Below are 16,867 nucleotides of genomic sequence, written 5' to 3' on the forward strand. Positions count from 1 at the left end.
CCTTGAACTTTTTCTCATTTTAATTGTTACTGCTGCAAAATTAATTCTGTTTTATTGATATTTTATGCAATAGTGAAACACAAAACTATCAAGAAGTGTAAAGAAAAGTAAACTATATATGCTTTTGCAAATTTTTGCTAATTAAAAAAACTTAAAAGTGTCATATATATGTATGTTCAGCCCCCTGAGCTAACACTTTGCAGTACTAGAGGCTGGAATGTTTGCCCAATCTTCTTTGCAAACCAGCTCTAGTTTAGTTGTTTTGGTTGGAGAATGCTTGTGAATTTTCAAGTGAAGCTGCAGCAATGAAGGTCTGGACTTTGACTGGGTCATTATAACACATAAATATGCTTTGAATTAAATCAATTCATTGTAACTTTTGCCAGACCTTTTAACATTTTGTCTCACCCGACCAGAGCACCTTCTTCTATATAACCAAAATGAATCATACCCTAGATTAAATCATCTAGTACACCTTTTAAGCAACAACAACCAAAGTACCAACAAAGAAAAGATCTGTAAACTTAATCAATAAAATATTAACTTTATTATAATTCCAATACACAAAAATTCATAATTGTGTATCACATAGATGGGATAATCTGGACAAGGAACAAAATAGCCCCAGATGGAATAGAGCAATCACAAAATACATAAACCACCCCTAGTAGGCCCAACAACCAAAAATATGCCTTTTTAATAAAGAATAACAATATTTTAAAACGAAAGTAATATACAAAAGGTGAAGAATTTCCTATTTGGAAAACCCATACATCTATAATCGCATTGTGGGGATCATTGACTCAATGTATCTCCAAACTGGTAAGTATTATTCAGGGCACTGAGCTATAGCACTTCAAATGAACTCAAAATCAACATTTTTATTGATTTCCCTATTTAGTTTTGGTCATTTTAATATATAATATAAATAGTCTCGGGCAAAAGGGACGACTATGGCGATGCTTTTTGTAGTGTACAAGAAAGATTTTTTTTTTATTATATGGAGAAATGTAATTGTATTTTTATGAATATTTAGCAACCCAGGATATGGGTCGCAAGAGCACCCGTGACAGCTTCCAATTGGTTTGTAGGTGTCTTTTTTCCCAAGAGTAGACACTGGTGTTGTTTTCTAAACCTCTTTCTTCTCCCTCGATAACATGATATTAGAAAGTCAAACCTAATGAAGTATTTGTTATGCGAAAGGTATTGTATTTCATCATATTGTAACTTGTTTTGACAATACAGATTCTTTATTGATAAACATTGGCCTTCATTTTTAAATTAGTTAAATACGGATGTACTGCATAACTTTTTCTCTAGGGATTCCACTGAGAAGACTCTTTTGGATACAATCTATACCCTCTGGACATACAGCACTTACTTTATAAACATACTGGAGAATTAAGAGTTTTTGGAGACCTACTACATTCAGATATAGCACAACTGGCTGAACTCCTTTATTCGCTAACCAGACATCTGTAATAAAAGACAATACAATAGAGTCCATGAACATGTAATTTGTGTTGATTTACTGGTAATCAATATTGGCAATATCCTTTGGGAAAGGAAAGCATTCTAGTAAGCATTCTGTTTGAGAGAGTAGACCTTCGGTGCCAAAAGTGGAACATGTTTAGTTGGAAACCCCTGTCACAGAAAGGAAAATGGCTGTAAGTGTTATGTTCAAAACTTAACTTTTATTAATTATAGATACAGATGAATAGAGGAACCCATCCCAGATGTTCCAAACCTGCGTAAAGTCACTACACTGATATAAGGCTAGAGTACAAGCTATTAGACCAAAAAGACACAAAATATGTACAGCTTATAGGATAAATAAAAACGTAACTTTTACTCAATATACATTAAAAAAAACAGTAGTGAACTGTACTAATGGTTAATCTTACCCAAGATGAGGAGTGGCAGGTCACAAAGGTACGGAGTGCAGGATCAAATCTCCCACTAAAGGGAAGCAATCAGTTGATGGTACACTGGAATATAAAACCCTAATTTACTTTATACTGCAAAGTTTAACCCTATTTGGGGCCCATAGACTTCCACCCTTACAGGGGCAGTACCAGATACTTTTCCTGTCATGGCAACGGGTATGCCCAATAATTATCCATAAGTTACATCCTATCAATTTTTGAGTATTATTTTGACTGAATGATGATTACCTATGAGTGAGTATTGCAATTACCATAGTCACGGCTCCTGGATCTATGATAAGTGTGCTTAATTTTGATGGCAGATTTCCTATAAATCCACTACAGCAGCACATGCATGGAGTACACTAGATTGGCTTCCAGCAGCATATGACTTCACATGTCCTCCACTGACTAGTTGGCAGTACTGGCAGGGGACAGGGGCCCAGCTAAAAAGAGGCACCACACTCTATCTAAATGGGATAAAACCAGTGTGGGTATTTTCACAGTTTTAAAAATTAACACCATTGTATCCCTCTCTCTCCCTTTTCCCACATGATTCCAGTGATGCTTGTATGGATACAAACAAACACACTGTATACATACATACGAAGACTGATTCTGCAGGCTACTGTCTGTTTGTAACCATATGTCTGTTGACATGCCGTCAGTGCTTAGTCTCTGTTTACAGGGTGACCAAATGACCTCAGATGCTTTGATCAAACTCGTGTTACAGCATTAATGGCGCATGTGCAAGACATACTGAGAAGTAGGATGAGACAGAGGTGTAATCATAGTTGTACCTCATAACGATTGGGGTGTTCTGAAGCTGAGAGCTTGACTTAAGCATGTAGCTGTGACTTTAGCAGCTTATTTGTGTTACACATGTGTTTTGAAAAGCTGCACATTTTTTTTTTCTTTTATAATTTTTTTTATTTTTATATACAAACGTAAATACAAAGGCAATCTGAGAGTAGTATTGGAAAATCAGCACCTTAGTACATAGCATTTCCTGTGAGAACCTTGTACTGGGGCAAAAGCTGAGACAATCTCAAACACCATTCTAAAGGATGCATTTTAGTTGGCTATCAAAATACATTAAGTTCTCAGACACATAAAAACATAGGACATGAATGAACTAAAAAGAATTGTGAAATAAAGTGCCAGTGCACTGATAATCTATTCAGGTTGTCTACCACAATATACCAAAATGTAATGTAGTGCTGGTATTCGATAGATCAGCTCATCGCGTCCCCTTAATATAGCCATTTTTTTTCCATAGTTTGTAAATACTTTGCATACCCTTAGTATCTTATAATGCCCTAGGTACATCTATAGACATAATAACATAATATACTGTTGCTCCTCTATCGTGTGACCCTCCCTTTGCCTCTCTCAAAAACAATGAGATGCAGGGCGATAGATATCTTTGTCGCCCCTCCCACCTCATGTGTGTCCCACCCACCCCCGCCCCAAGACCCAATCTTCCCCTCCCTCTGCCTGGGAAGAAGGAAAAAAAAGAAGAAAAAAAAAAAAAAAAAGCTGCACATTAAGAAGTAGTTTAATTGAAAGCTGCTAAGATGCAGTAAGGGTTTACATGTAAGCGTTTACTTAGCAGACATATTTATAGTACATTTTATATTTTTTAACCATCATGAATCAGTTTATGTATTTAAATGAATAACATAATATATATAATGTTACAAATCTGTCATGAATAATTAATATTGTTTATGCACAAATGTCACACGTTATGGTTTAATCATCAAATAAACCCTTTTGATCTGCAAAGGGAAATGCTTTAAATTCAAGCAAAATCTATACAGAGTTTTCTTCACATTGTGATTTTCTCTTAGGGAGATGGGACTAGCATACTGTGCTGCATGTACTATTTATATGTTAGAAGCTCCATTTTCAACAATATTTTTTGTTCCCTACAGAGTTTTGCCTGATGCATAATGTAATTTTATTGTCACTCTAGAATCTATTTTATCCCTACATTTTTGTAATCTCACAAAAAGAAAAAAAACAACAAAAATTACTAATTGTTGTTATATATCTTGTTTTTTTTAATCATTATCGGAGCGTAAGACCTGTAATTAACCTCCTGCTGTGCGAGAATCTTACTCCCTTTGTGTCAATAACAACATCAGATCTCTTGTTGTATTTGTCTCATGACTAAAAATGTCAACTAATACTGAGGTAACAGAAATATGGAATAATATTTAGTTGACAAATTTGCATCAGTGGGAAATGAGTGTGATTTAGGGGCTCTTTCATATTGACGTTGTTTTTCACATCCGTGGTTCAGTGATTTCCATGCCTCCAAAAGCCATTGTTTTCAATGGGTATTTTCACATTGGCTTATTTCTTCACTGATCCATTATCCGTGTAAAAAAATTGATACCTGTTTTTTTCACTGATGTGGATCACGGAAGGCCATAGAAATTTGTGGGTCCACAAAAAATCAGGTGAAACGTCATCAGATTCACTAATTAGGCTGTGCTATATTTTCAAAGCAATGTGACAGGGCTACCATATGCCGGTTACTGTTATTTTTATTCTAAATAAATAATATACTATCTATACACAGTATCTATCTATACTATGACTATGGTGATAACGCATTTATAGAGGTTTTTTCCTTATTTGCCCAATTTTATTGAATCAAAATTTTATTTGACTAAATCTTATTTGTTTTAGTATTGTCATTAGAGATGGGCGAATCGATTCGAAAAAAGTGGAATTTGTTTCGAATTTCAGGAAAACTTCGATTCAGCACGAATCCGAAGTTTACAGTGATTCGTGGGAACAATTTTGTTCCCCCTTTATTAACAAAATGGCTCAGAGCACAATGGGGCAGATTTATCAAGCTGTCTGAAAGTCAGAATTTTACCAGTGCTCATGAATATTTTAAAGGGGAGCTGTGATTGGTTGCTATGGGCAACTAGAAATATTCTGACTTTCAGACAGCTTGATAAATCTGCCCCAATGTGTTACATGGGGCATAGAACTCTTGGAAGAAGAAAGGAACACCCTGGATCACACGTGCAGACATGTAAGACAGTCAACGACCGACAGATGTCACAGCCCTGTAAAAACAGATGGCCAATCCTGTCGTTTTACACTGCATGTGCTGTCTCTAGCATCTAACTGCTTTGCTCAAAGTCCAGGGTATCGGTTTTGGGGGATCTGTATACCCCAAATTCCAATTCTTTGTTGTTCCTGAAGTTGATATCAAGAAATCCATGTCAAATCCACATAGTTGGTGGAATGATTTTTTCTCAAATCCAGGGTGTCGGTTTTTGGGTTTCTGTATTCCCCAAATTTCAATTCTTTGTTGTTCCTGAAGTTGATATCGAGAAATCCGTGTCAAATCCACATAGTTGGTGGAGTGATTTTTTCTCAAAGTCCAGGGTGTCAGTTTTTGGGTTTCTATATTCCCCAAATTTCAATCCTTTTTGTTGCTAAAGTTGATAGCAAGTAATCTGTGTCAAATCAGCATAGTTGATTAACCAATATTTCAGACAGAGAGGTGGCAGCTGGAGCAGGCACAGTAAGGGGATGTCGCAGCAGGGGTGACTATGTGAGGCCAGAACTGCTGGTGTCATCTAGCGGCAGTGTGTTGACAAAAAACCCAAAGGTACTCGATTAGTTGACAAGGTCATCCACTTCCTCCCAAATGACATCTGACTACCCCAGCCAAGAGTCCATGGGTACGTCAGATACAACCCTTAGTTGGCATGGCACAAGAGCAGGTCAGCGGCCCTCCCCTGTCCTCAACCAGCCTCTGTCCTGTTCATTTCCCTCAGCCAGAGATATACTAACTAGGTGGTCTGTGCTCAGCGCCACCATACAGCAAGGACGAACTCTTTGAGGACAGTCAGCAGCTGCTTGGCAGTGATGAGGTGGGGCAGACATATGCTGCTTCGTGCAGGAGGCGGGAAAATAGAGATGTGAAGAGTGGCACGGGAGGTTATGTTGCACGTGCAAGTCAGGCTATGCAGTATAGCAGTGACAGGGAAACACAAATCGATGATTCCTCGTGGGAGCTGGGTAAAGCAAGGGCTTCATCATCATCATCATCAGGAGAAGAGGGTGTCAGCTTGCACGTCAGTCAGCGAAGCAGACACCAAGTCACTACTGTGGCTGTGAGTCAGCAGGGTGGCAGCAGTGCAAGGACTAAAGCCAAATGGCTTTGAGGTACATAACCCGCTTCACATTTCCAGGTAAGCAGTGGCACAGGGGCTCAACGAGGCAGCGGCATTAGTAGTCACTCAGTGAAGAGTGTTGGCGGTAAAATCACCCACTCAGCGGTGTGACAGTTTTGTGTTAAGAAACCAGAGGGGCCGAGCGTGTGTATATGTAGAATCTGCAGGCAGAAAGTAAAGCATGGGCAGGAAGCTAAAATTGGCACCACAGCCCTGCGTCAACACATGCAGCATCACCATCCAATGGCCTGGCAGAAAAGTGTCTCAGATGTGGTGGTTCATCCTGCCGCTGCAGCAACAGCAGCGGCACCTAGTGGCACACATGCCGTTTCAGCCAGTCAAGGCTCCAGCACCTCTGTTGAAGGGAGCTGTTTGTCTTTGACATTATCTCCTGGTCCAGATGCTCCTGCTCCCCGCTACGCATGGCACCAGCAGTCGATGAAGGAGGCGATTACAAAGAGACAACTCTATGCGTCCAGCCATCCTAAGGTGCAGAAGCTGACTGTACTCCTGTCCAAGTTGTTTTTACTGCAGTCCCTCCCTTTCCAAGTTGTGGACTGCACCCTGATGGCTTGTGCCGAACCGAGGTGGAGAGTTCCAAGCCGAAATTTCTTTTCCAAAAAGTCAGTACCAGCCCTTCACAAATAGGTGGGTCAGTCCTTGAGCTTATTGTTTTTTTCCAAGGTGCACGGCAGCGCGGACATGTGCAGCTGTAACTATGGTCATGGCCAGGACATGTTGCCGCTTACTCGTCCACGTTGTCAAATGCTGCTTCTGCTCCAATGTCCACCTCATCTTCCACCAACTCAGCCTCCACAAGTCTAAGTGCTGCTCCATCATACCACACATGCAGGGCACATAGGTGTCACATAGTTCTACACTTGGTGCTCCTGGGTGCACGGAGAACTAGTTACCGCTGAATAGTCAACATCCTGCATAGGGGTGACTTTTGGCTCTCCACCCTCTTGGACCCTCGCTACCGGTCCAAAATGGGTGCCTTTTTTCCAGCTGCTGAGAGGGAGGAACAACTAGCGTACTATAGAGAAATACTGTGCAGACAGTTGGCCGCTGCCAATTTGTGCCATTGTCCATCCTCTGTCAGTTCTGACCAGGGGATTCCTGGCAGTCATCGCTCACGTACTACTGCCACGGCTGCTGTGGGGAGATGGGGGTGGGGTAGGAGCAGTAGCAGCTCCATCAGTAGCAGCTTAAGTCTGAAGTCCTTAAAAAGCAACTTCCTTCACCCACCTAGTGAGTAGGTTAGCCACCAGCAGCAGCAGGACATGGAGCAGTCCCTGCACCAGCAGGTGGTGACCTACTTGGACAGCACTGTACCACCCCAGGTAGAGGATCCCCTGGACTACTGGGCAGCCAAACTTGATGTGTGGCCCCAACATGTGGAGTTTGCAGTAGAGAAGCTGTCCTACCTGCCCAGTAGTGTGGCGTCAGAGTGGGTGGTAAGTGCGGCGGGTGCCATTATTACCCCAAGGAGAACCTGCTTGTCCACCCGTAATGTGGAGAGACTGACCTTTGTCAAGATAATTTAGGCGTGGATCGGCCAAGATTTCAACACACCAATGACTTATGCATCACATTAGATCATTCATGACACCTCCCCGAAATGTTGAGAAATGAGTCTAGATTCTAACTAGCTGCCTCAGCCTCTATTCTGATGCTGCCACCTGCCTTATGCCACACATCTGCTGCCAGTTGCTCCATCTCCCTCCCACCATCTTTACCAGGGACTGGAATTGTCACCCAACTCCACACTCCACTTTCTGACCCCCTGCTGCTGCTGCTATCGGAACCTCCACACTCTGTCTTTGTGCCACACTGTGGCCTACCATTTTGCTGCCACCACCAGAATTTGTCAGTGTGCCACTCTCTGGCCTCATGCTGCTGTTACTGCTGCCACCGACCTACACACACTGTGATTGTGCCTCTCTCTGATTGTGCCTCTCTGCTGCTGCCACCTCCCCACTTTGTCATTGTGCCACTCTGTGGCCTACCATGTTGCTGCCAGCTCTAGAATTTGTCATTGTGCCACTTTGCGGCCTACTCATGCTGCTACCAACTGACCACTATCTCCCTGGAACACCCTGTGATTTCCATAATGCTGTTTTCACCCACCACCACTCTATGACATTGCCACTACGTTTGGTTTTCCCCTTCATTTCATCAGAAGGAATGAAAAGATTCAGGATTGATAACCAAAAGCAGGAGTGGATACAGAATACAGAGGACATGCAAATATCCCTTTTACTGGTCATCTCTGTTTTGGATCAACTCCTGTTTGTTATTGGCTTTAGCAATACTGATGGATTATTGACTGATTGAAAGCGGACACTGACGGATGAAAAGAAGTGCAAAATGATCAGTGATGTCAATGCTAAATTACTGCCAACACCCTCTCCACTCTTTTGGGGGGTTTGTATCAGAACAGGTTATGTAATTATCTATGGAATTATCTGATGTCAGTGTAAAAAGAGTGCACTCTTTGATGTTATAATAGGATCTTGGCCCTCAGTTCAGTCCTTTTGAGCTGGCACAGACGTTACTTTGTCAGGCTGCGTTCCCGCTTCACTTTTTTAGTCAAGTTGATCCCAGTAAGTGCCCATGGAATTGAAGAGTGAAGCGATTCTAAGAGTGGTGGCTGTCATGTGCATGCCATACTAAAACACAGCATTGTTTGAAAACCAAATCACGCTCCCTTTGCATATTTGAGCATGGGACAACGTTTTACAACACCCTACAGGCTCTCTGGAGCCAGGAAATACCTGTTTTTTTCCCAACATAACGTGATTCGTCATGATTTGATTCGGGTCATACTTCTGTGTTTTTTGAGTCACAGAGCTGGTTAGGGCTTTTTTTGCATGTTATTTATTGGTAGAAATGTGGGGCATACATCTTTTTTAATAATTTTTCAGAACATTTTAAAGGATTTAATGATAAAACACAATTCTTGTCACTGACTCAACTAATATTGGATTCTGCATATAAATTAACAATAGATCACTGGTATACGGAAAATAGATTAAAACTTAACTTAATGGCGTATTATTAAAAAAATGGTAGACACTAATTTAGAGAAAAGTAATGCACTGTATACAATAGCCAGTGCATCGTTGTTTTCATTCCACACTGTAGGGATTCGAACAGGGATATCATTTCTAGCATATGATAGGCTAGCTGCTATCTGTATAGCCTTTATGAAATATAGTCCTATGCTCCCCCTACTGACCAACCCGTAACATTACATCACTAAAAGTGTCTTCAGTGTGAGGTTGAAATAGATACATCATTGATGCACTTTTGATGTGAAGATTTGTAAGACATATGATATGAGAGTGCATATAGGAGGGTGTTGTGGACATATTGGGCTACATTTACTATCAACAGTGCAAACTGCACTAAATTCATCTTGCCTGTGTAGTCTGTAGGGAGTGCCATATTCAGAAGGTCTGATTCGAGCAGGTACATTTCGCTTACATGCCATGGTAATTCTTCATTGTGGAGTGTAATCTGAATTATCCTAGATTGTTGGTGATAGAGTAATATACAGCTGACACCCGCAGCTTCTGTCACTGGCTCCACTTCTGAGCCAGTGCCAGGAGCATGACCTAATAGTACTGCAAGGGTTGGGAAGTCCCCTCCTCCTATGCAGTACTATTACATCCACTTTGGGAAAGGGGGTCAATAATATTTTACACTGTAGACACATTATAAATGAAATACAATAAAAATAGATGAGAACTTTGGCTGTTTTTTCATGCTTCATTGACATCTGTTTATGGAATACTGATGGTATTAAGCTACTCATAAAATAATATGGACAGCTGAGTGAATATATACAGCTTAAAGAAGAATGTTTTCAAACACTAATGTTTTCTTTGTATTTATATTTCTACCACTGATAATGATATTTACATTTTTTTTAAATAGTTGTTCCTCTAATGAGATACATTGCTTGGTCACTCAAAAAATAATTGTGAATTGGCAGGTCAGTTTGACATTAATATGATTTGACTGGATGCCAGACCAAGTAAGATTGTGTCTCATTTAATGTTTCCCATGTTAAATATTTAGGACACATTTAAGGCATATGCCATAGATATTAGAATGAGATAAATGAGATATGTAATAATAAATTGATGTAACATTATACATTGACGTCTAACAATATGCCCATGCTGGGGTTGAAAGTAAACAAATAAAATATGCACAGGTTTACAATGATTGTGAATAACTACATATAAATAGTTAAAGAAGGAAAGAAAAAGAAAGTTTATTCAGCTCACCCACTTCTTACAGCCTCATGTTGGATGCCGGTGCACGAACAAACTGAGCCGGATCAGTGCATAGTTGAATGAGGGAAACGGTGAATTCAGCAACCAGGCATAAAGAGAAATGGTGATAGTAAAAACTTGACTTTATTTCATCCTTTAACCCCTTACCGACATGTGACGTAGTATTACGTCACATGCCGGGTCTCGGTACATGGAGACTGCTCGCGGGCCGAGCCCTCTCTATGGGTGGTAAGTCTTTGCTGCATACTGCGAAGACCCGAGGATACTTTGTTTTAACTCATTCATTACAATGTGCTATCAGCACATTGTAATGTATGAGGAGTAAAATCCCCATATACTGCCATACTTTAGTATGGCAGTATATGATAGGATCTTACAGACAACCTAGGGTTAAAGTACCCTAGGGAGTCTGAAAAATAGTAAAAATAAATAAACGGTAAAAATCATAAACACACTAGGTACCGCCGCGTCCAAGAATGCCCGATCTATAAAAATATGATAACAGTTTTTCACTGCGTTTTAACCCCGTAACGGAAAATCGTGCCCAAAGTCAAAAATGGCAATAAAAAGTGATCAAAAGGTCACACAGGCCTAAAAATTATATCATTGTAAACGTCATCAAAATCCACAAAAAACGGCACCACCCACAGCTCCATACACCAAAGTATAAAAAAGTTATTAGCCCCAGATAATGGCAAAATCCCCCCAAAAAGTTTTGTAGAGGAGGTTTTAATTTTTTTAAATGTATGAAAACATTATAAAACCTATATAAATTTGTTATCCCCGTAATCGTACCGACCCAAAGAATAAAGTAGACATGTCATTTGGGGCTTACAGTGAAATCCGCAAAAAATCCAAGCCCACAAGAATACGGCACAAATGCGTTTTTTACCAATTTCACTGCATTTGGCATTTTTTTCCCGCTGCCCAGTACACGGCATGGAATATTAAATACCAACATTTTGAAGTGTAATTTGTTACGCAGAAAATAAGCTGTGACATAGCTCTGTACATGGAAAAATAAAAAAGTTACAGATTTTTGAATGTGGGGAGTGAAAAATGAAAACGCAAAAACGAAAAAGGGCTGCGGCGTTAAGGGGTTAAAAGTAGTTAAAAGAGGTACTATTGTGGAAAAACGGATGTGTTTCGAACTACGTATAGTTCTTAATCATAGTCTAAACATCACACTGCATGAATTGATTATATGTGAAAAGGAGCGGAAATGGGCAGCACACGGGTCACTGATTACATCAAAAGGTAATGGGCGGAAATAAAGATACATTACAACTAAAGGAAAAACACGCAAACAGACAAATTAGTATACATATATTAGATCATATCTTGACTTGAGACCATGAGGAACTCTGGTTTTCGTGGTCATGATCCAAAAAGCCTCTCTATTATGGAAGGCTTTGACCCAGTCCCCGCCTCTTTTGGGGCGAGTGACTCGTTCGATAGGTACAACACTAAGCTGTGAAGTTTCTCCCTTATGTATGTCCTTACAGTGCTTAGAAACAGCTGAAATATTCCACATACATGTATTGTGGGATGAACAAGAAGAATCCAATCGTGCCCTAGCTATGTGTTCTGCAATTCTTTGTTTCAAGGTGCGTTTAGTGCTTCCTATGTATTGAAGGAAGCAGGTAGTACAAGTAATGGAATACACTACATATGTGGTGTTACAATTTATAAATGAGGGAATATTGTCATTTGTATTATTTCGTATAGATGAGGCAAATTTTGTTTTTAAGCGCACTGAGGTTGGACACATTTGTAACTGCCTTTACTAGCAAGCCACAATTGTTTTGCACAAGTGGAGGTAAATAAGTTTGAAGATAATAAATCTCCTAAAGTGGCAGAATTTCCAGCTGAAAAACGACATCCTTGTTTAAGTATTTTGTATAAGATAGGATCTTGAAACAAAATAGGTATGTGTCTTTTAACCCCTTAAGGACCAGGCCCTTTTTCGTTTTTGCGTCTTTATTTTTCATTCCCCACCTTAAAAAATCTATAACTTTTTAATTTTTCGACGTAAAGAGCTGTGTATGGGCTTGTTTTCCGGTAACAAATTGCACTTCATAGTGGTAGTATTCAATATTCTATACCGTATATTGGGAAGCGGGAAAAAAATTCTAAATGCAGTGAAAATGATGAAAAAAGACATTTGCGCCATCTCTTGTGGGCTTGGTTTTTACAGCTTTCACTGTGCGCCCCAAATGACATGTCTACTTCATGCATGTCTACTTCAATATGATCACGGAGATACCAAATTTGTATAGGTTTTATAATGTTACATACATTTACAAAATTAAAACCTCCTGTACAAAAAAAAAAATTCTTCATTTTGCCCTCTTCTGGCGCTCATAACTTTTTCATAATTTGGTATACATAGCTGTGGGTAGTGTCATTTTTTGTGACTTTTGATGACTTTTTCAAAGCTTCTATTTTTAGGTCTATACGACCTTGTGATCACTTTTTATAGATTTTTTTCTGTTTTTCAAAATGGCAAAATTTGCGACATTTTGCGACTTTGGGCGCTATTTTCCATTACGAGGTTAAACGCAGTGAAAAAACGTTATTATATTTTGATATTTTGGGCATTTTTGGATGAGGTGATACCTAATGTGTTTATGATTTTTACCGTTTATTTATATTTATAGGACTTCTAGGAAAAGGTCTGTGTTTTGAAGTTTTATGTTTTTATAATATAATTTTTTTAAAACTTTTTTTTATTTATTTTTTTTTACTATTTTTCAGACTCCCCAGGGTACTTTAACCCTAGGTTGTCTGATTGATCCTACCATAAGGGTACGTCTTATTGCGCTATGGGGTTAATTATTTGTATTATCTGATTATATTGGAATGTAAAATCTGTAGAAAAAGTAATCTTTTTATTTTGTGAAGATCGATCAGAATATAATAGTTGGGACCTGGATTTACTTTGTAAAGTTTCTTTGGTTCATTTAATGAGTGTTTTGTTGTATCCTCTAAATGCTTGGTTATATGAGTGGAGGTTTGTAAGTAATGTTACTCTTGTGTGCATATGCGCTTGGCCCTAATGAATTCTCCTTTGGGCAAATTCTTGACTACATGGGGTGGATGTCAGCTACTAGCATGTAAAAGGGTGTTTCCTGCAGTAGGTTTTCAATACAAATTACATTAAACTTTTTGACTTTCAGCAACACCCATTAAACATAAATCCAAAAAGGATATTGTAGTAGGAGATAAAGAGGATGTGAATTGAATATTATAATTATTGCTGTTAAGATATGTGATGTAGGAAGCAATAATTGCTCCCCCCCACTATTTATGAAGGCCAGGCAACTGCATCCTCCAAGTGCAAGTCATATAACGGGCAGGCACTGGAACCACAAGCATTGGCAACAACTGTACGTGGTGGTGCACTCCGAAGTGTTGTATCCAGATAGAACCAAATCATCCAAAGGAAAAAGGAAGAAAAATGGGTCACTCACCAATAATGTGGATTTTATGAGAGACGGAGAGATGTCGGTTACGCCACAAATGATGGACCGTTTAGCGCTAGAAGCTTTTTCTCAGGTCTGTGAATACAGAAAATTGGACCAGCACTGCACAAAATGAAGTCAGGTAAAACGTCTAAGGGTCAAAGCAAAAGCAAAAAACCCTTTTTTGTAACTTTTTTGCAATCTGCTTGCATTATATATTGGTACCGCATTCTCCCTAGCCCACAACAATCCCTTATATTGTTGTATCTCTTTTTGTGTTACAGAAGGCTTTAGTCTCCAGGGAGTGGGGGGAGGCTGGTGCTCCCAGGATCACTAACACTATCACATGTTTGGTTTGCCTGTGGTAGATTATTTTGTGACTCTGTTCACATTTTTTAATGGTTTTTATTCTCTTTTTTTGTGTTGTGGTGTTTTTTGATATATGAGTAAAGAATGTATTGTCTTGGTCACTTGGCATGTATCCTTTCTTTTTCTTGTGTGCGTGTTCTGGCTTTGTTACCATACAAGATGTACAAAACCTTCACCACACGTTTAAAAACAAAGTAACACAGCAAATCATTACAAGCACCTATTTACCTTAACCCCTTAGCAATCTGCGCTGTACTTGCTCCCGTGATTAGCGCTCTGACCGGCATCGGGGTTAGCGGGTTGTCAGCAGTAATCTACCGCTGACATCCTGGGGTAACACCCGCGGTCAGAGTGGGCTCCGATCGCGGGTGTTTAACTCGTTAAATGCCCCACGATCGGCACCCCGAGCCGTTTTCGGGGGGGGGGGGGCGGTAATCGTTGCTATGGTAGCCATGCGGTCCGATCAGTACCCCAGGGCTGCCTGCTGGCACTGCCTGAAAAATGGCGTCTTTGAGGTATAGCATAGGCTGACACTGCTAATACCCTGCAATACATCAGTATTGCAGAGTATTATCATGAACAAGCAATCAGATGATGTCATCATGATGTCCCATGGTGGAAATATTAAAAAAGTAAAAAAAACTATGTTTTTCAATAAAAAATAAAGTAATAAATCAATAAAAATGTCCATAAGCCCCATAACATCTAAAAAGACATATAACGCTAAAAAAAGTCTAAATCATAACACAAACCCCGCATATATAGTATCACTGCCTCCATAACAACCCGGAGAATGAAATTAAATCATTATTGAACCCGTACAATGAACGTCTGAAAAAAAAACTTTTAAAAAACCCCAAAATTATGATTTTTATCTATTTAATCCAACAAAAATGTAATATAAAGTGATCAACAAAACTTATGTACTCCAGAATGATACGTTTGCAAAGCACAACATGTCCGGCAAAAAACAAGCCATCAACCAGCTTTGTAGCTAAAAAAGTAAAAAATGTTATACCACTTGAAAGAGGCGATGCAAAAATGATAGATTTTTCCCCACATTAGGGTTCTATTTGGCAAATTTAGTAGAACATAAGAAAAAAATATTCTCGTATCCCCGTAATTGTATCTACCCATGGAATAAAGATAACATGATTATTAGGCTATACAGTAAGCAGCAAAAAAAAGGAAAAGATCCAGTACAGAATTGATGCTTTTCTACTCCTGACCTCAAACGAAAGTTCATAAATTTTCAACAACAGGGGATACCAACCCCAAAATAGTAACACTGGAAAGAGAATCTCCGCCACATAACAACAAGCAACGGCCACATAACAAATTTTAAGATGAGTTTTATCTTTTGGAAATGTGTACATTTAGGGCTAAATGAAGGTATAACCGACAAAATTTGACCATTCTAAATTTAAACTCCATTTTGATTCATTTACTATAAAGATCTCAAAGGGTTAAGAATCTTTCTAAAAGCTGTTCATTGATAGTTTGAGGGGTGCAGATTTGAAAATGGGTTTATTATGTAGGGTGGTTTAAATGCTAAATATTTAAAATTTCATTCAAATCCATAATTATCCCCAAAATAGTAAATTCTGAAAAAACAGAAAATCAATATTCTTTTTGTAAGCCACGTGACATCAAAATAAATTATCCAGACATTTAAGAAATTATGAAAATGTAAAGTAGACATATGGTAAATGTTATTCAGCAACTTATTTAGGTGGTAAATATATCTGCCTGAAAACGTGATGAAAACGTTATTTTTGTAAATAAATGCTAAACTTATCAGCCAACATTTACCAATAAAATGCTCAGCTCCAATCACAGCTCCCCTATAAAATATTCTTGTACACTGTTAAATTTAAAGCTGAGCTGTGATTGGTTGCCATGGGCAACTAGAAATATTCTGACAGCATGACCAATCACTGCCACAGTGTTTAATACAATCCCAGGTCAACAAAATTTAATCATTAAAGCACACACCATGATCGTCATGCCATGAACTACAACATCATCTACGAACTTGGTAGGCCACAAAGTTTTTTAAAAAGACACTCCACAGGCAATGAAAAAAAGGCATTTATTCTTCATCATTAGTGTTTTATTTAAATAATTTTTTGCAAGTTTTTGAAAATATTAAACACACTATAAAAAATGTTACACACCTGCCTTACAAAATGTTCCAAAAATGTTTAAGTAAATTTTAATAACAAAAAAGGGCTCAAAGATGAAAATGCATTTCATCGGGGTATAATAAATTTTGTCACAAACACCAAATACTTCACAAGCTTCATTTTCTTATAGTACTAAATGGCATAGTGTGGAAAAAAAATGACACAGTGTGTGCCTTCCAAAGATTGAGCTACAGCAATGTTTGGAACAATTGGTCATATGTGCCTTTGGTGTGGTTGCCATAGTGTTTCGTCTACACCAAAAAATTGGACCACGGGGCAAGGTAAGCTACAGTAATGCAGGCGGACTATGTTTAGTTTGTCAGAATTAACATGAATGTAGTATAAATTATTTTAAGTAAGATAAAACAAAGTACATTTAGCATAAATTTATTAGCATAATTTAATTAA

This window comes from Engystomops pustulosus, chromosome 2, assembly GCF_040894005.1.
Source record: "Engystomops pustulosus chromosome 2, aEngPut4.maternal, whole genome shotgun sequence".
In the NCBI taxonomy this organism is placed as follows: Eukaryota; Metazoa; Chordata; class Amphibia; order Anura; family Leptodactylidae; genus Engystomops; species Engystomops pustulosus.